This window comes from Lepus europaeus, chromosome 5 (genome assembly GCF_033115175.1).
Source record: "Lepus europaeus isolate LE1 chromosome 5, mLepTim1.pri, whole genome shotgun sequence".
Classification (NCBI taxonomy): domain Eukaryota; kingdom Metazoa; phylum Chordata; class Mammalia; order Lagomorpha; family Leporidae; genus Lepus; species Lepus europaeus.
Window position 1 is genome coordinate 80,328,852 of NC_084831.1, and position 20,344 is coordinate 80,349,195.

The following is a 20,344-nucleotide window of genomic DNA, read 5'->3' on the forward strand; positions in this document are numbered from 1 at the left end:
TGAGGCATGAGCCATTGCCTCCTTCCCTGTTCTCAATTGCAGCCTCTCAGCACAACTCTGAGCACAACAGCTCTGAATTTACATACACAAAGCCAGTACTCCCAGGAGAAAACTGTCACAAGCATGGCTGGTGGAAAATTCCACTCTTGGACACCTTGTAGATCTGGAACCGAGGTTCCCCTTTGTGCCATAGCCCTGGGTGCTGGGGAGCTACTCACCACTGCAGGCGACTTCTACCTTCATGTCAAGGTCCCTCAGGGATCATGTTAAGCTATGCAACACTGCCTTTGACTAGGACAATCTCAAAATACCCACATTTTGTTTTGTTTTTTTTTTATTTTTTTTTATTTTTTTTTTAACTTTTATTTAATGAATATAAATTTCCAGTATACAGCTTATGGATTACAATGGCTTCCCCTTCCCATAATTTCCCTCCCACCCGCAACCCTCCCCTCTCCCACTCCCTCTCCCTTTCCATTCACATCAAGATTCATTTTCAATTCTATTTATATACAGAAGATCAATTTAGTATAAATATTTCAACAGTTTGCACCCACATAGAAACACAAAGTGAAACATACTGTTTGAGTACTAGTTATAGCATTAAATCAAAATGTACAGTACATTAAGGACAGAGATCCCACATCAGGAGCAAGCGCACAGTGGCTCCTGTTGTTGACCCAACAAATTGACACTCTAGTTTATGGCGCCAGTAACCACCCTAGGCTGTCGTCATGAGTTGCCAAGGCTATGGAAGCCTTCCAAGTTCCCCGACTCTGATCATATTTAGACAAGGTCATAAAAGACAGGTTGAGGATAGTGACCAATGATCCTAAGAGTGGCCTTAACCAGGTCTGAACAATTATACAGCATTAAGTGGGGAAGAGGACCATCAGTACACACAGGTTGGGAGTAGAGCCATTGGTGGTAGAGTAGAGGTTATGATTACAAAGGAATGAGGCCCAAGTGCACTAGACAGGGTCTAGAACAAAGGACAGAGTCATTATTAGAGGAGCTAAGAAAGGTGCTGTCTAAGCTACAAGTAATTTTTCTGATTGAGAGGCAAATAGAACCTGATAGAAGGGGCTTGATAATAATCTGTTGGGCTTTAGGCCTTGTAAGTTAAGAGGCCCAGACCTATCTATCTCTTCACATGGGGTATATCCTAAGGGAGGTGTGAACCTCCTAGGGGAAGGCACTCTGTTGACTTTCATTACTTGGCTGGCCTGGGAGGAGAGCTGGCCAGGTAAAGGCAGGGGGCATCTCTAACAAGAAATTTACAGTTCTGCCTGCAATGTTGCTGACCCTACTTGGCTGTCCCCTCAACTGCAGTGGTCACTTTGGAAGTTGGGCTGAGTGAAGGGCTTTTCAGCTTAGAGCCAATAAGATCTGTGCCTCTGACCTGGGCATTTTGGAGGCTTTCGTTTAGATTTTTTGTTTTTTGTTTGAGAGGCAGAGTTAGGGAGAGCCAGAAAGGTCTTCCCTCTGCTGGTTTGCCCCCCAAATGGCTGCAATGGCCACAAGAGCTTCTGCCCAGTATCCCACACAGGTGCAGGGGCCAAGCACTTGGCCATCTTCCACTGCTTTCCCAGGCATTAAGCAGGGAGCTGGATCAGAAGAGAGCACCCAGGATTCGAACCAGTGCCCATATGAGATACCAGAGCCACAGATGGAGCCTTGGCCCACTATGCTACAGCACCAGCCCCTCAAACTATTAATTAAACAATATGCACCATTCTATTAGTAGGCAGTTGGTTGGGTTGTTTCGTTTATTTGTTCGTTTATTTATTTTTAGAAAAGCTGAATGACCCCATGCAAGAAATTCCTTTGAAAATTCTCTGTCTGAACTGACCCCGATCTCAGAGGAAGAGGTCGCACTTTGTGCTTAGACTTTCCAGTGGTTCTAAGGAGCATGTGTGAACGTGACACTCACAGTCTATACTTATCCCCATCCTACAGATAAGAAAGCAGACTTGAGGAAGCAGCTCAGCCAGGAAACGCGTGTCTTCCCAGCTTCAAAGCCCAGGCTCTCCTTCCTCAATGTGTCTGTGCTTCCCAGCCCTCACCCCCAAGCTGGTTACTGGATCATTATTGCCCACACTCCTTCTGGGTTAGTAACTTTTCTTGGGCAGAAAAAAAAAGTGTTGCTTTTCACATTAAATAGCTATAAACTACTTAACCAAGTAAGAACACCTACAAATATCATCAAGCTACGTAGGGATCTGCCAGCCTCACTGCCTCCATGACCGAAAATGCAGAGGAGTCAGCCTTGGCTTCCTTCGGTTGGGCTTCTCCAAGTGTAGTCACCACAAGCTCTGGCAGTGGGACCCAGCCATTGCATGTTTCAGCAGGCTCTCCAGATAATTCTGGTGCATGTGTTTCAGAAGCACTCGCTTCAGTAAAGCAGAGAAACAAAAACTTTCTGTTTCTTCCCTCTCACTTTAAAGCTGACTCACCTGCAAAAACAAAGAATGACACATCCCCAAGTATGACTCCAAGCTATTAAAATAACTGAAGTGGAATACCATTTTCCTGACTCCGTCGGCCACTCACTAATGAGCAATTTAGTAAGCAACTAAAAATGCTCAGAATATGACTTTTCCAGGAAGAGGGGGAAGAAACCAGGGATGGAAGAGTTTATTTCAACATTCCATAGTAAGGGAATGTGCTCTGTTTGCGTCTTCCCCAGGTAAGAAATCCAAATAATGGTGTTCATTCTTTCTAGCCAGTGTCGTGCTGTTCTCCCCCATGGGCCTGCTGCACCACTTACACGTCAGTGTTGCCCATTGCCATTTGCCAGATGCCAGTCACTGTGTGGACTGCTTTGCACCCATTCTCAAACTTCCATCCTACAACAGCGCTTCAAGGGCAGAGATTTTGTTGCCCTCGCTCTGCACATGAGAAAACGGAAACTTAGCAGCGTTAAGTATAAACGGACCCCGCATCTCTACAGTAGAGTTCCTGAGCTGCGTCTCCATTTTCTTCTGCCTCCTCTGGGTGCTAATGCTGCCCATGTCTTAACTCTGGGACTGTCAGACACTGAAGCGAGTGTTCCAGGCCTTCCCTCGCAGCCAGTTCTCACTTCTCCGTTAACCCCAGCAGGATGCCCGCTCTGGCTAATTTTATGCTCAATGTCTGCAAATGGGAGCCTTTCGACACCCAGACACTGACCTAGGGTAGTGGCTGAGGCTCAAGGCCCCTTGGTGTCTCAGAGACAAGATTGCGCCAGGGAGAAAGAGGGAAGACAGTCATAGTAGCATGAGGAGGCATGATGTAGAAGGATGTGGGAAACCACTCCACAGTGATACTGAGCAACCAGCAAAGGTCAATAGAGAAATTAAGGAAAGTATAGCCATATCTATAAATGGCTAACGTTTCTGCCTCACTGCCGTACAGCCGGACACTGTGCACATTACTAACTTGGTTGAATGAATGGATCTTGTGAGTGTGGCTTCCTATGTTGGAATAGTAACTTTGTTACGATTGTGGCAACGCAGCACTGCAGCATTTGCTGACCATATGACACAGTGCCACTCCTTCAGGGTTGCCACAGGGACCACTGGTTTTACCTGCATGAGGGGCATTAAAAATGATGATGGAGGGGCCAGCACTGGGGCAAAGCAGGGCAGCTGTCACCTACAACGCCAGCACCCTGTATGGGCACCAATGCGTTTCCCAGCTGCTTCATTTCTGATCCAGCTCCCTGCTAATGGCCTGAGAAAAGCAATGGAAGAGGGCCCAAGTGCTTGGCCCCCTACACCCACGTGGGAGACCTAGAAGAAGCTCCTGGCTCCTGCCTTCAGCCTGGCCTGGCCCTGGCTTTTGTAGCCATCTGGGGAGTGAACCAGTGAATAGAAGATCAGCCCTCTCTCTCTCTCTCTCTCTCTCTCTCTCTCTCTCTCTGTGATATTTCAAATAAATAAATAAATCTCTTTTAAAAATGTTCATGGAAAATGTGTATTGTGAAAAAACTAAACATGGATTTAATTTTTGCAACACATTAAACATCTTAATTCCATTATTATGAACTTTTTGAAGTACCCTTGTAGTTCCCTAAATTAAAGAATATATATACACCAATGGTGCCTACATTCTACATTCTAAGATCCGGATCCGGAAAAGGAAGGCTCTCTGGAAAGAAAGGCATCAATGGAGCAGAGATGAAGTAGCGTCTCATCCTGGAGAACAAGCAGGTTATTCATTCTTTCCTGCACAGTTGCCATGGCTGCTGTCAGCCATGACCTTGTGTGGGAAAATCAGGGCCTTGTACGTCCCACCTCCACAGTCTCCAAGGGAACCAATGAGATCGTTTCTCCAAAGGACTTTCGAAGGCCAAAAAAAAAAAAAAAAAAATTCCTTTAGTTTGATAATGGAAAAATATTAGTATTGTCCCAGATACTTGCTCTTAGCAGCCATATGAATATATTAAAAATTCACCACAGCTGAGAAACTATCTTCCATGTGTGGTCACTGGTTAGTCTGACGGCTTCACATCACTGACCTTGGACGTTGGTAATGGACAGAGTGGTGACGCAGGGATTCCTTTGCATCTTCCCTGCCCCTTTCCCAGGTTCCTCTCACCCAAAAGTCCTGTCCACAGAGAACTTGCAACTGCAGAGAACAAAGGAAATCATATTATGAGTTAAGCATCTACTACATACCAGGCACTGTGCTAAGAGTGATTTACATGCATCATCTCATAACAACCTGTGAGGTAAGTACCACCCTTAACTGTTTGGCGAAGAACAGAAGGCTCTGAAATCACAGCCCTGGTAGGGTGCTAGAGTCTGGACTTGGACCCAGGTCTTCCTCTTTCAAAAGCCAGGCTCTCCAGCGCCATGGCTCACTTGGCTAATCCTCCGCCTGCAGTGCCGGCACCCCAGGTTCTAGTCCTGGTTGGGGTGCCAGATTCTTTTTTTTTTCCTATTTTTTTTATTTAGTAAATATAAATGTCCAAAGTACAGTTTATGGATTACAATGGCTTCCCCCCCCCCATAATTTCCCTCTGACTCACACCCCTCCCATCTCCCGCTCCCTCTCCCATTCCATTCACATCAAGATTCATTTCCAATTATCTTTATATACAGAAGATCAATTTAGTATATATTAAGTAAAGATTGCATCAGTTTGCACCCACACAGAAACATTTCATTTGGGGGTGTCATAATGTCTTCCTTGTTCTTGTTTCCTGGGTTTTTGTGTTTGTTGCTTGGCATTGTGGAGATATCTTTGGATTCTTCTGCCCCCACTGTGGTGTTTTTTTCTTGTTATACTATGACTGTATTAAGTGGACTGTCTGCTTTTGATGGAGCCTTAGAGGCTTGAGGTGGGTGTGGCTTGAGAGCTCTGTTTGGTTCCTCAGGGTTAAGGGTGTGCCAAAGGTGACACTCCCAGGTTAGGCATGGTAAATCTCTCTTTCTTTTTTTGATTCAAAAGGGAAGTAATTCTGCACAGCTGAGAGGAATTGGAGGTAGTTAGCAGGTGAATGATATACCCACAGGAGCCAGAGATCAGAAGCTCTTTCCCAAGGACCACACAGGGAATCTGTGCTGCCCTCAGTGTGGGCTCAAATTCTCCTGCAGTCTCCCACTGTGTTGCCAAGGTTACCGAATTATAGCGTCTCTGGAGAGTACTCACGTGAATTCTGTGAGTTCTCTCCCCCACCGTCTCTTTTTTCACAGTCTCAGTTCATTAGCACCACACATTCACTGGTTCCTAATTTCCTGTTATTTCACACACACACACCCCCAGAGTCAGGTTTTTCTGCTAGGCTCAGGGCCGGTGCAGACCTGAGATCGCCCTGCTTATGACGTATGTCCAAAATGGTGCCTGCTCTTTGTCTTGCTTGCCTTTGAGAGGTGAGCGGAGAGAGAGAAACTCGTGTCCATATGGGTCACTTTTTTTTTCCTCTCTCTTCTAGTTGGCCTGGTAAACTTTTCCCCACGGGGTTTCAAACCTCGTTCCCTCTAGTCTCCTCTTTCTGCTTGCCTGCCAGTGTCTCAGGCTATTGAGGTTCGGCTCACCTCGCATTCCAGCGCTGGTGTGTTGAGTCTGCAGCTGGTGTCCCAAATTGGGGGCTCCCACGTTCTCCACGCAGGTCCACTGTGAATCACTAGTTCCGGAAGAGTTTCCTCTGCTCTTTCTTCTCCTACTCTTCCTTGAACCTGCAGTATCTCCTCTTTTATTAAACTGTCTCTTCTTGGACTATCAGTGTGCTCCCTTCCTATTCCACCATCTTGCTGCTTTCTCCAATTTATCTGTTATTGTTTAGGATTGACAAGGTTGTCTCCTCTAGTTTTTACAAAAGGTGCAAGAAACAATCTGAGCACCAGGAACCAGCCATGTGGAAGAGCATCTAAGCCTGTATCTGGGCCAGAAAGCCTAGGGCACATGAAGGCCATGCACCCTGGAGGCCTGGGGCCACACCCAGCCCCCTCTTAGCAAGATGCCAGGGAAGAAGAGAAGTGGGGTGCCAGATTCTATCCCAGTTGCTCCTCTTCCAGTCCAGCTCTCTCCTGTGGCCAGGGAAGGCAATGGAGGATGGCCCAGGTGCTTGGGCCCTGCACCCACATGGGAGATCAGGAGGAAGCACCTGGCTCCTGGCTTCAGATCTTTGCAGCACGCCGGGCGCAACACACCAGGTGTAGCAGCCATTTGGGAGGTAAACCAATGGAAAGGAAGACCTTTCTCTCTGTCTCTCTCTCTCTCACTGTCTAACCCTGCCTGTCCAAAAAAAAAAAAAAAAGGCTCTCAACATCTACCAAGACGCCTCAGTGAACTGTCATACCACACACCTGACTACTGTGTAGAATGAAGAGGGGTGGACAATTCTCTACAAACAGCATAGAGTGCTGCCACAGACATGTGTAGAGAAAAACAGCCAAGCATGGTTTGAGGGTTCATGCCTGCTGGGTGCTATTCCAGGAAAGAGGTTTCCTTTTCTCTGGGTCCTTAAACCCAAGTGGATGCCCATTACAGTGGAACCTCCAATGGGCTGAGAGCCCTGGCTGTCAGGGCAAGTAGGGGCACCAGCCTCATTCTTCCCTTAGGAAATGAATGCTACTCCTGCTCTGAATCCTGTCTACACAGCTCATCTCAGTAGCTTTCCCACAGGGCATTTTGAGAGCCAAGGGCTGAGATACAGAGGATGTTCACCAACCAAAAACCATGCTGAGGCTCCCGTATATGGTCAGTGCACCAAATGCTACTTCAGTTCTGATGTGCCTGTGAATTGAGATGCAGTGGAACCCAGAATAGTGTAGAATTGCTGAAGAGCCGAGAATTTGTCAGACTTCTTCAAGACCCTCAAGTCCCAGAGCAATGACAAGCACATAGTAGAAAATAATCATAGTGAGTATAAGCAACATTCTGCAGCTGCTGGTTCCACATTGGCAGATTCAACCAACTATGCATGGAAAACATTTGGAAAAAAATCATGTCTGTTCTGAGTATGACACACTTTTTTCCTTGTCTTTATTCCCTAAACCATACAATGTCATAACTACTTAAATAATTTCATATTAGGTATTGTAAGTAGCCCAGAGATAATGTCTAAAGCATAGGCTATATGCAAATACTGCATGATTTTATATAAGGGACTCGAGTATTCACAGATTTGCCCGGGGTCCCAACAATGAGGGATGATGTATTTATTAAGCACTCACCATTTGACCTTCACAACAGTTCCAGGCAATATGCACAGTTATCAGTCTCAAGAAACAGAAGCTTGGCCGGCACACTGGGTTCTAGTCCCAGTTGGGGCACCGGATTCTATCCCGGTTGCCCCTCTTCCAGGCCAGCTCTCTGCTATGGCCCGGGAAGGCAGTGGAGGATGGCCCAAGTCCTTGGGCCCTGCACCCGCAAGGGAGACCAGGAGAAGCACCTGGCTCCTGGCTTCAGATCAGCGAGATGCGCTGGCCGCGGTGGCCTTTGGAGGGTGAACCAACGGCAAAAAGGAAGACCTTTCTCTCTGTCTCTCTCTCTCTCTCACTATCCACTCTGCCTGTCAAAAAAAAAAAAAAAGAAAGAAAGAAAAAAAGAAACAGAAGCTTGGTGAAGTCACGTGACTTTCCAAGGCCACAGAGGTGATAAGTGATTGAAGCAGAAATGGAGCCCTAGCAGGCTGGATCCAAGGCTGGTGCCCCCTAGCTGCAGCGCTGTGGGACCTCAGTGGGTGCGGAGCTGTTGGGAGTCAGGAGTGAGGCTGGCCAGAGGCTCTGCTGCATGGACAGCTCCCACAAAAGCAGGTGGGGAGTGGGCTGCCCTGGAGGCCTGGTGGCCCCTTCACAAAGGGGAGATGAGAACCTGTGTGACAGGGCTACTCACACAAGCCTGGGTCCAGAAGAGGAGGGTTCAGAGGAAAGAAAGACATCAGTGGGGCAGAGATGATGGAGCAGCTTGTACTGGAGAACAAGCAGGCTACTCGATCTTTCTCACACAGTTGCCATGGCTGCTCTCAGCCATGACCTTGTGGGGAGAAATTAGGACCGCACATGTCCCACCTCCACCGTCTCCATGGGAAACAAACGAGATCATTTCTCCAAAGTACTTTGCATGGAGCTGATCAGTCACTCCCTAGATCCCGTTGTGGTTGTGACCGCCATCACTCCATCACAGGGCCTTTGACTGACACAAGCCCCAACTTCTGAAACACACTGCAAAGGTCAGCACAGAGGGGGGTGGATGTGCCCCTGCCCCTAGACCTGCCACTGAGAGCCATCATGCAGCCTGCTTTGCCCACAAACCTTTCACCAGCATCACCATCAAGAGGTCTACGAATGGGCCACAGGCCTGCCTCTCTGTATCCACCTCTGGATGCTCAGGGCTCAGGGCTAGGAAGCTCTGAAAGGCAGGGGGTACATGGACTGGCAGGAGGAAAGATGGCTGCCGAGCCAAGCAGGCCCAGAGTAAGCAGGCTTGAAAACAGGCCATAATTTACTCTGAAACGGCCCCTAATGGAGACGGGCGTGGGCGAGCACAGAGCAGGGAAGCAGATGCCCCTTGGAGTTTTTCATCAGAAATCTAATGAGCCATCCTTTATGCTTGCAATGGTGTTTTATGAGCTACACTGCAATTCTTTAAAACGTCCAGGTCCAGAGCCAGCCCCCTCTGCTCTTCCCTCCTGCTGCCAAGAGAATTGTTGCTATCTTCACCACCACTGATGTCATCCTTGATGGGCCAAAAAAAAAAGCCAAGATGGATGCAGCCTAAACTTAACATTTGGTTTGTCCATCCTCTGTTATACATTAGCTGAGATGGCTTTTGGAAGACACAACAGAGACATTATACGTAAATCAATAACAATTTTTTCTTTTGTGTTCAAGCCATGAATACTGACTAGCTAATTTTCATGGCAACCCTATAAGATAAGTGAGTTTTATTACCCTGTTCCAATTCAATTCTTCTTCCACATTTTAATCAGCCTCGGCAACTTTAATTTATCTCCATGAAATGATTTTTCCAGCACCCTACATTTTCATCAGATCTTCTTGTCATAGCCGGATACAGCTGGCACAGGCGGTTAAGCGCTGTGGAATGGGGCAGACAGATGAGAATGAAGAATCAAAAAGGCATTGACGTGGCCAATGTGAGTGATTGGAGGGGGCAGGAGAGGGAACACAACCAGCTCGAGGTGCTGGAACAGTTTAGTTGGTGTCTGTGTAACCCACAAAGGCAATGAACAGATCGAAAGTGAGAGCCCAGGCACTAGGCATGCCAGTAGAAGCTATGAGATAGTCAACAGACACACAGGATCCACCATGGTCTCCTCTCCCTCCATCAGAGGGACCTCCTGTGCCCAGTGGGTGGTGGGCTTGGCCATGGGAGGTTAGTGGGTGTCTTCTTGTGGCTTATGTTGCTATGACAGCATACCTGAGACTGGGTACCTTAGAAAGAAAGACATTCATTTAGCTCCCAAGTCTGGGGTCTAGGAGCATAGCCCTGGTGTGGGCTCCTGGTGAAGGCCTCATGGCAGGAGCATAAGTGAGAGCATGAAGTCGCAAGGCGAGGGAGGAAACAAGACACCAGGGAGGAACCAGCTGCCTTCCTTTATAATAACCTGCTCTTTCAGGACTGCTCTGCTTCCCCTAGAACCAACACACTTTGTGAGACCAGCCTCAACCCCTACACAAGGACAGTCCTGATCTAATCATCTCCCCTCAGGCCCCACGTCTCAAAGTCGCACTACCTTTCAACATCATCCTCTTGAGTTCCAATCTTGAGAACGTGAACCTTGTAGGGACAAAGCACATCCAAACCATAGCAACAGGTGTGACAGACAGGGGCTCAGCAGGTGTTTGCAGAGCTGGGTTTGCCCCCTTGGGCTTCTCCAGTACCACGAGAAGAACCTACCCAGGTATCACTAGTTCAAACAGGAGGAGAGACCTGTGCAGCAGACCTGCAGCATGCCCAGGCAAAGACATTTATCAAGCATATGACACAGTGAGTTCTTTTTGGCCTCAAGGCCTTCATATGGGCTATTTCCTCAGCTTAAAATACTCTTTCCTGTACTCTTCCCAAGCCCAATAATGCCTTCTCATCCAGTCTCAACTTAAATATCACTTCTTCAGAAACCCCTGCCATGACTCTCCAGTCTAAATTATGCCCCTGTGTCAAGTCTATCTAAGCATGTCTGGTCCTTTTCTTTCATTGAGCCACACTTTGTTTGTATGTTTGATGTTTGTCTCTTCCACTGGAGTACATTCCCTGAGAGCAATGAGCTTACCTTAGACTTCTTTCAGTTCTAACATAGTCATCAACACATAGTAGGCACTTAGTAAAAATGTGCATGATGTTTGCAATACACCAAACATCCTCCTGGAGGAAGAGGCTATAACGAACACAGTGGTGACACAGAGCCCTTATGTGAAGGAGCTTTGACCACCAGCCACTACACAGTGGCAGGCTAGTGCTACTTAATTTCTTTCTGCCTATGGTCAGGATTGATGTGGAGTTTGAGGTGAGATGTCTTGTTACCTATTGCTGTGTGACAGGTTAAGCCCAATTGTAGTGGCTTCAAAAAACAATTCTCCATCACCTCTCAAGGTTTCTCTGATCAGGAATTTGGGGAGAACGTGGCTGGGCAGCTCTGGTGCAGTGTCTCTCATGAGGCTGTGGTCAGGTCATGCCTGAGAAGTTGGGGGATGGCCAGGTACCTCTATCTGTTCCTATAGTCTCAGCGCTATTTCACGTGGTACCTCTACATGGTGACCTCAGAGTAGGTGGTGCACTTCCACCCCAGCTCAGGACTCTGGTGGAAATTTTATAGTGAGCAGAGCAGAAGCTGCATAATCTTGTTTTTCAATTGAGGTTAAAACACACACACACACACACCACATTTTCCACCTTCACCACGTCTAAGTGTGGACCTCAGTAGTATTATGTACATGAAAATGGCTGCACAACCAATCTCCAGAACCTTCTCACCTTGCAGAAACAAACTCTATACCACTTAAAGAATTTCCTACTCGCTTTTACCCCAAACCCCTGCAAACCACTATTCTACTTTCTGTTTCTATGAATTCGATTACTTGAGGTTTCTCATAAAAGTGGAACCAGGCTGCACCTCTTTTTCTGAGACCGGCCCACTTCACCCAGCCCAATGCCCCCAACGTCCATTGGTGCTGCAGAGGGTGGAAGGATCTCCTTCCTTTGTAAAGCTGAATAACATCGTATTATAAGTACGTACCGCATTTTCTTTATCTGCTCATCTGTCGTTGGACGTTTTGGCTGCCTCCACCGCTTGGCTGTTATGAATAATGTTGCCATGAACTTGGCTGTGTTGAGACCCCGCTTGCTGCATCTCCTTTTATGACTTAGCCTTAGGTGTCACTAAATGTCACTTCTTCCAATATCACAAACCCACTGATTCGATATGAGGGAACACAGACACCATATCTCGATGGGAGGAATATCCAAGCCATATTATAAGAAGAGCATGGGGAGTTGAAGATATTGTCACACCTATCTGCACCCTGCCACATGAGACTCTAGCCAGAGGTGGGGGGATGGAGGGTGGTAGTAGTAAAAGAGGGGCTGGAGCTGTGGAGCAGTGAGTAAATCCGCAGCCTGCAGTGCTGGCATCCCGTATGGGCACCAGTTCAAGTCCTGGCTGCTCCACTTCCAAGCCAGCTCTCTGCTGTGGCCTGGGAAAGCAGTGGAAGATGGCCCAAGTCCTTGGGCCCCTGCTCCTGTGTGGGAGACCTGGAAGAAGCTCCTGGCTCCTGGTTCCAGATCGATGAATTGGGGAGTGAACCATCGGATGGAAGACCTCCCTTTCTGCCTCTTCTGAAGTCATGAATGAAGACCCTGCTCACCACTAGCTTGCATTCTGTAGAAAAATAGCGCCCTTCTTCGTAGCGCTTATCTCTCTCTCACTGCTGGTTTAATTGTATTTTTTTGTTTGTTTGTTTGTTTGTTTTTTACAGGCAGAGTGGATAGTGAGAGAGAGAGAGACAGAGAGAAAGGTCTTCCTTTTGCCGTTGGTTCACCCTCCAATGGCCGCAGTGGCCGGCGCACTGTGGCTGGCGCTTCACGCTGATCCAAAGCCAGGAGCCAGGTGCTTCTCCTGGTCTCCCATGTGGGTGCAGGGCCCATCCTCCACTGCCTTCCCGGGCCATAGCAGAGAGCTGGCCTGGAAGAGGGGCAACCGGGATAGAATCCGGCACCCCGATCGGGACTAGAACCCAGTGTGCCGGCGCCGCAAGGTAGAGGATTAGCCTGTTAAGCCACGGTGCCGGCCAATTGTTTATTTTGTGTCCTTCTCCACTGGAATGTAGGTTCCAAAAGAACAGAACTTTTTTTTTTTTTTTTTTTTTTTTTTTTTTTGCTGCCATATTCCAGAGTTGACCATGGTGCATGACATGTGGTAGGCATTCAATGAAACTTTTACTGAATGAATGACTGGACTAAAGAAAGAAGAAAGCTTGAGTTCTGTGTTTTAAAGTGGAGTCAGAGTTGTCTGGTGTAGTCAGACAAATATACAAAGCCAGCCCTGCGCATCAGCATCCCCGTGGCCTTTGAGAAGCTGTTTAAGAAGGGAAGGGGGTGGACAGCAAAGCGGCTGGTGCTGACACTCACAGCCAGTGTACTGTGCTCCAAGGAAAGGTGGGGTCAAGTGATGGAATATTGAAAATGGGCTCCTTGGCCCCTGTGCGGCCCACTGCCCTCACTCAGCAGAGTGCTGAGGGGACAGCTGGTGCCCTAGGAGGGAAGAGCCCTGCCCAGGAACATCCAAAGCCGAGGCTAAAACTGGACAGCCCGAGCCCTGTGATACAGGGACAAAGTGTAGAAACGGGTCTCAGGAACTAGTCTCACCACAGACAAGTCTCAAGCCACTCCCATTCCCTGGCAGATGTGGCAGGTGGCTTTGTCACCCTGCATCCCAGCCCATCAGGCACAGGTGCGGCTGTGACAGAGTCTCACCTCAAGTGTCCCCTGCCTTTGTTCTTCCCCCTCAGAACTTCCTCCCAAACTACAGGAGCCCTCTCAGGCCACACTCAGATTGGGCCAGGAAGAGAGAGTAGTTAAAGCCCCCAGGAACAACTGTCCACCAAAGCAGAATAGGAAGGCCAGCAGGTAAAGTCACTGCCTACAGTGCCCGCATCCCATATGGGCACTGGATCTCGTCCCAGCTGCTCCTCTTCTGATCCAGCTCTCTGCTATGGCCTGAGAAAGCAGCAGAAGATGGCCCAAGTCCTTGGACCCCTGCGCCCACCTGGGAGACCCAGAAGAAGCTCCTGGTTCCTGGCTTCAGATTGGCACAACTCCAGCTGTTGCAGCCATTTGGGGCGCGAACCAGTGGATGGAAGACCTCTCTCTCTCTCCCCCTCCCCCTGTAACTCTGCCTTTCAAATAAACAAATCCTTTTTCAAAAAATTAGAAAGGATAATAAGAGCCGCTAGACAATTGCCCAGCCTTCCAAACCATGATGGGCAGGTCTAGAAGCCGCCCTGCAGGCGTCCGTGGTCCTGCAGAGCCTTTGGAATCTGAGGCAGTGACCCCCACACTCAGTTGACTTCCCCTTCTCCACACGCACCTTCCTGTCCCCTCAGCCCTGCTCGCTGGCATCACGTCACACTTCGCTACGTTCCTCTGTAATCCCTCAGCACGAGCTCCACCTCAGAGAAACCCACCCGAGGCCATGAGTCTACTGGTGGTGCAGAAAGGCTCTCAATCTGTCTTAGTCGTGCAGAGACAGGTCACTAGGAGTAGATGCAGAAGGGAGGGGCTAATGCGACAACGTAAACAGCGCCTAGCTGAATGTCTGATCATAACAGATGCTCACTCGGTGTCACCATCTTTTATCCTTTCTAAGACACATCTTGCCTTGCTTGTACATTCTAACATTTCTTTTTTTTTTTAAGATTTATTTTATTTATTTGAAAGAGTTACAGAGAGAGGTAGAGACAGAGGGAGAGGTCTTCCCTCCAGTGCTTCACTCCCCAGATGGCTGCATCAGCTGGAGCTGAGCCAATCTGAAGCCAGGAGCCAGGAGCTTCTTCTGGGTCTCCCACATGGGTGCAGGGACCCAAGGACTTGGGCCATCTTCTACTGCTTTCCCAAACCATAGCAGAGAGCTGGATTGGAAGAGGAGCAGCCGGGGCTAGAACCGGAGCCCACATGGGATGCCAGCGCTTCAGGCCAGGGCATTAGCCCACTGTGCCACAGCGCCAGCCCCAACATTCTAACATTTCAAAAGACAACATATATTGTTTTAAACTTTTATTTAATGAATATAAATTTCCAAAGTACAGCTTATGGATTACAATGCCCCCCCCCCATAACTTCCCTCCCACCAGCAACCCTCCCCTTTCCCGCTCCCTCTCCCCTTCCATTCACATCAAGATTCATTTTCAATTCTCTTTATATACAGAAGATCAGTTTAGTATATATTAAGTAAAGATTTCAACAGTTTGCACCCACATAGCAATACAAAGTGAAAAAATACTATTGGAGTACTAGTTATAGCATTAAATAATAGTGTACAGCACATTAAGGACAGAGACCCTACATGATATTTTTTAAACATTGATTAATTTTCTATGCAATTTCCAATTTAACATCAGGGTTGTTTTTTTTTTTTTCATCTTCAATTACCTTTATATACAGAAGATCGATTCAGTATATACTAAGTAAGGATTTCATCAGTTTGCACCCACACAGAAACACAAAGTGTAAAAATACTGTTTTAGTACTAGTTATAGCATCACTTCACATTGGACAACACATTAAGGACAGATCCCACATGAGATGTAAGTACACAGTGACTCCTGTTGTTGACTTAACAATTTGACATTCTTGTTTATGGCATCAGTAATCTCCCTAGGCTCTAGTCATGAGTTGCCAAGGCTATGGAAGCCTTTAGGGTTCTTTGACTTTGATCTTATTCTGGCAGGGTCATAGTCAAAGTGGGAGTTCTCTCCTCCCTTCAGAGAAAGGTACCCCCATCTTTGATGGCCCCGTTCTTTCCACTGGGATCTCACTCGCAGAGATCTTTCATTTAGGTCTTCTTTTTTTTTTTTTTTTTTTTTTTTCTTTTCCAGGGTGTCTTGGTTTTCCATGCCTACAATACTCTCATGGGCTCTTCAGCCAGATCCAAATGCCTTAAGGGCTGATTCTGAGGCCAGAGTGCTATTTAGGATATCTGCCATTCTATGAGTCTGCTGTGTACCCCGCTTCCCATGATGGATCGTTCTTTCCCTTTTTGATTCTATCAGTTAGTATTAGCAGACACTAGTCTTGTTTGTGTGATCCCTTTGACTCTTAGACCTATCAGAATCATCAATGACAACATATATTTTAAAATCAATGTTATAGCTAGGTATGAATGGCAACCTTTTTTCTTTCTTAGAAATACATAAATATTTGAGTGTATCTTGCAGCATTTGACTTTTGTAGTTCTCACTCAGGTTCTCCCTATGACATGAGTCAGGGGAAGGAAATGAATGGTCCAGGTACAAAGAGAATATGAGGGACAGAGTTCATCAACAGACCCTAGTCCCAGAAAGCCAGGTGAACTGGAACTCTGGTGCTAGAGAGAAAGAGACAGGGAGAGCCTGAGGTCTTCAGGGAAGATGGCCATAAAGGCAGAGACTACTCATCTGGCCCTCGCACCTGGGCAACGCACTGAGGGAGGGTCTGGCAAACATTGGTGTAGAAAGAAAGTGGGAGATCTGTTCTACCTGCCCTGGAATACACACTGGAGGTGGGGCAGGTAAGGCAGAGAGGGGGGCATTTTTGAAAGCTCAAGGCCGGTCTGGTGCTGTGGCATAGAGAGTAAAGCTGCCACCTGTAGTGCCTGCATTCCATAAGGGCACCAGTTCGAGTCCCAGCTGTTCCACTTCTGATCCAGCTCTCTGCTATGGCCTGGGAAAGCAGTGGAGGATGACACAAGTGCTTGGGCCCCTGCACCTGCGTGGGAGACCTGGCTCCTGGCTTCAGATTAGGGCAGCTCTGCTGTTGTGCCCATTTGGGGAGTGAATCAGCAGATGGAAGACGCCTCTCTCTCTGTGTGTGTCGCTGCCTTTCAAATAAATAAGTAAATCTTAAAAAGAAAGAGAGAGAGAGAGGAAGAAAGAAAGAGAGAGGAAGAAAGAAAGCTAGTTAGTTCAAGGTCATCAAAGCACCAGTTCAACAAGGAGGCTGAGTCAGCCTTCACCATGGCTCCCACACCCGGGAACACGCTGGAGGCTGCAGACCCTCCAGGGGAAGGTAACTTGCATCCATCTCATCACCTACTGCTTTTCCTTCCCTGCTGCAGGTCTGAAGGCTCCCCCGCTGGGTTCTCGGTGCCTCGTATTCCCCTCACTAATCACAACATCCTCTGTCATCTCGGGCAGCCTCTTCCCCTCATAGGTCCATCTGACCCCCATAGCCCTTTGTAACCTGGCCTTTGCCCGCTTTCCCCTCCACCCAAACGGAACCACCCTGTCTCCTGTTTCTATCAGCTCAGCTCCCTCTCCACTGCAGCAGATGGATGCATGCGGCACTGAGGGCGGACGATGAGTTATCCCTGATAAGGACCACTTATATCTTAATAGGGCTTTGTATGTCCTGAGCCCACAGGGACAGGCGTATGCTCAGCATCCCAAACCCACAGGGCCGCTGCGGGACATTTTAGGCTTTTGAGGGGAACACAGAGACATCTGGCAGACCCATGATGAAGTTGTTTGGACATACCTCCTTGAGAAACAAAACCATCAAATCTTTCTTTGGCTTACGAGAGTCATAACTAAAGCAATGAAACACTAAGCATGCTGTAAACAGAATGTTTTAGAGCTTCCACCTTAAGCCAAAGGAATAGGGAAGGCTAGCATTCAGCAACATAACAAGCTCTGGGAAGGGAGTCTGTGAGTGGAAGTCCCCCTCACGGCCCTCAATCATACCACACCAGGCTCAACGCTATGGCGTAGCAGGTGAAGCCACCACCTACAACACCAGAATCCTATATGGACACCAGTTCAAGTCATGGCTGCTCCACTTCTGATCCAACTCCCTGTTTCTGTGCCTGGGAAAGCAGTGGAAGATCGTTCAGGTCCTTGGGCCACTGCACCCATGTGGGGGACCCAGAAGAAGATTCTAGCTCCTGGCTTCACTCTGGTCCAAGCGGGCTGTTGCAGCCATTTGGGGAGTGAACCAGTAGATGGAGGATCTCTCTCAATATATATGTATATCTATATATCTGTACCTATCTATATATATATAGATATGCATATAGAGAGAGATCTATATTTATATTTATATAGAGATGTACATATATAGAGAGATCTATATAGAGAGGGATACAGATATATAGATATAGATATCTTCCTCTCTCTCTCTTTCTCTGTAGCTCTGCCTTTGAATAAATAAATCTTTGTTAAAAAATTATACCACACTGTATAGGTGGGTGTCCCCATTCCAGTGGTCAATTTCCCCAGTCCTATCACTAAATTCCCAGTCTCATTCTGGATAACATCTGATTCCAGGACCATCTGTCCCTAAAAATGAGTCTAACCATGGGCCGATGGACAAAAAGGCAAGTGTTCAGGGACCAGGGAGCATGAGGGGGAGCCTGCCCCTCCAGCCCTTCTCTCTGCAGGGAGGGGCAGAAAGCAGCAGGTCTCAGATCCATGTCCATACAACCCGGCATCCCCAGATCCTATTAAATGGCCTCTTCTTCCCTCCTACAATGCAAATACCATTTTTCCTTCAAGACCTGGGGTACAGCATGTATATTCTTTGTATTTATCCTAAATCTGAATTCTCCACTAGAATATAAACTCCACGGAAGCAAGAATGTCTTTTGTTCATTTCTGTATATCCAGGACCTCTAAGAGTACCTGGCACGTAGTAGGCACTCAGTAAACTCACTGAGGAAATGAACCAGAATTCCATGAAGTAACTGACCCCTGTTGTCCTGGCCAGTCATCTCATGAATCAACTCCTCTCCCACACCAAGAATGGCACTAGCTATGTACTGTTTTCAGAAGGATAGAAAAAAATAGTCCCTCAAATCGATGTGTGTGTGATGCGGTTCAGAAGAGGAGCCCTCGCTGAGAAAGGCTGTCTGTGAGCGTGAGAAGTGCTGCTCCCGCCACCCAGATGGGGTGACTGCCTGCACCCGTGATGGAAGTCACGGTGAGAGACCATGAAGAGTGAAATCTGCCTCACGACCGGGGTGCTCTCAGGGCGGGACGCTCCGCCACCCCTGCAGGCTGACGTGTGGGATCTCCCGGCTAATGGCTCTCAGTAAGCAGACCCAGCCTTTGAAAGGTTTCGCAAAAGGCCGCACACACAATGGAGACTGCAGTCTGAGTACTGTCTGGTGCTGATAAGGCTGCCTGGGAACGCCCTGCCCTATCCCTTCCCCAAAGCTCTTTGAGAGGCAGCCAAGCATTGGAGACCAGCCGAGCGGTACTAAGTGCATTATCTTGTCTGAGCAAAGCCCAAGAAGTAAATTAAGATCCTGACTTGACAGCAACAACAACAAAATCTCTGCTTTCTACCTAACGTCCGGCCAGTGCCTTACAGAGAACCTCCTCCCTCCCCTCAAAATTGTGCTGCGTCCAAGGAGACGGTCCGTTCGTTTGGCAGTCTCGTTCTGTAAGGGGCGCTTCTGTCTCAGCCTTCGCCGTGACAGGCGGGTCTAGAAGGTCCACGCGCACCTTCCTGTCCCCTCAGCCCTGCTCGCTGGCATCACCTCACGCGTCAGCACGAGCTCCGCCTCAGAGAAACCCACCCGAGGCGATCAAGTGGGGCAGTTCCCCTAAGTAAGGGGAATGAGGTTACCACAGACCCTCAGGATTACCGAGACCCTCAGAGCCATCCTAGGAGCTATGGTGGAGTCCCTAAGTCAGCTCCCTGTGAAGCAAATCAAGGCGGTGAGGACGGAGGGCAGTGTGTGCAGTAAGCAGTGCCCATCATGAGAATCGCATGGACAGCACAGCTTTTCCAGTAAAAACAGCAACTGCAACCTTCAGCACCCTCAGTACCAGATAAGAGAAAAACACTTTTATTAGTATTATTTCCAGGTTGTCCTTTCAGATATTCTGGGCGGCTTGCAGTGGACCAAGAGTTAAATGAAGAAGAAAAAAAATCAAGTTGTCTCTTTGAAGTGTTGCTTTATTTATTTATTTATTTTTTAAGATTTATTTATTTGGGGGCCGGCACTGGCATAGCGGGAAGGGCCACTGATTTGGGCTATCTTCTACATGGGTACAGGGGCCCAAGGACTTGGGCCATCTTCTACTGTTCTCCCAGGCCATAGCAGAGAGCTGGATCGGAAGTGGAGCAGCCGGGACTTGAACCAGCACCCATGTGGGATGCTGGCACTGCAGGTGGCAGCTTTACCTGCTATGCCACAGCACTGGCCCCACCCTTGGTCTGCAAAACCAAAATCCTTTTCAGGTTGCCAGCTCTGGTTCTTTGTTTTAAGGGCTCATGTGATCAGACTGGGCCCTGAACAGTCTGGTATAATCTCCTCATCTCAAACATTGACCATTATTGACATCTATAAAATCACTTTTGTAATTATAAAATAATACATTCATAGGGTACATTAAGGCCTGGACACCTTTGGGGGCCCTTCTTCTACTACCACAGGAAGGAAGGCAACTGGCCCAAAAACAGCCCCAGCCAAGGATCCAAATAGAGATAGAATGTGGAAAGAGATAGAATAAAATTCCCACATTGGTAACACTTCAGGGTCTAGAGCTACTGGATAATGAAGCTCCCTGGACTCTCAATTCATATGCCCTTTATCCTATAGCTCTTACCCTACTTCAGCCTAGAGCTTCCTCAGCAACCACTCTGAGCTATGCACTGCTCCCTTTCCCATTCACTAATGTAAAAAAGAAGTCTATCC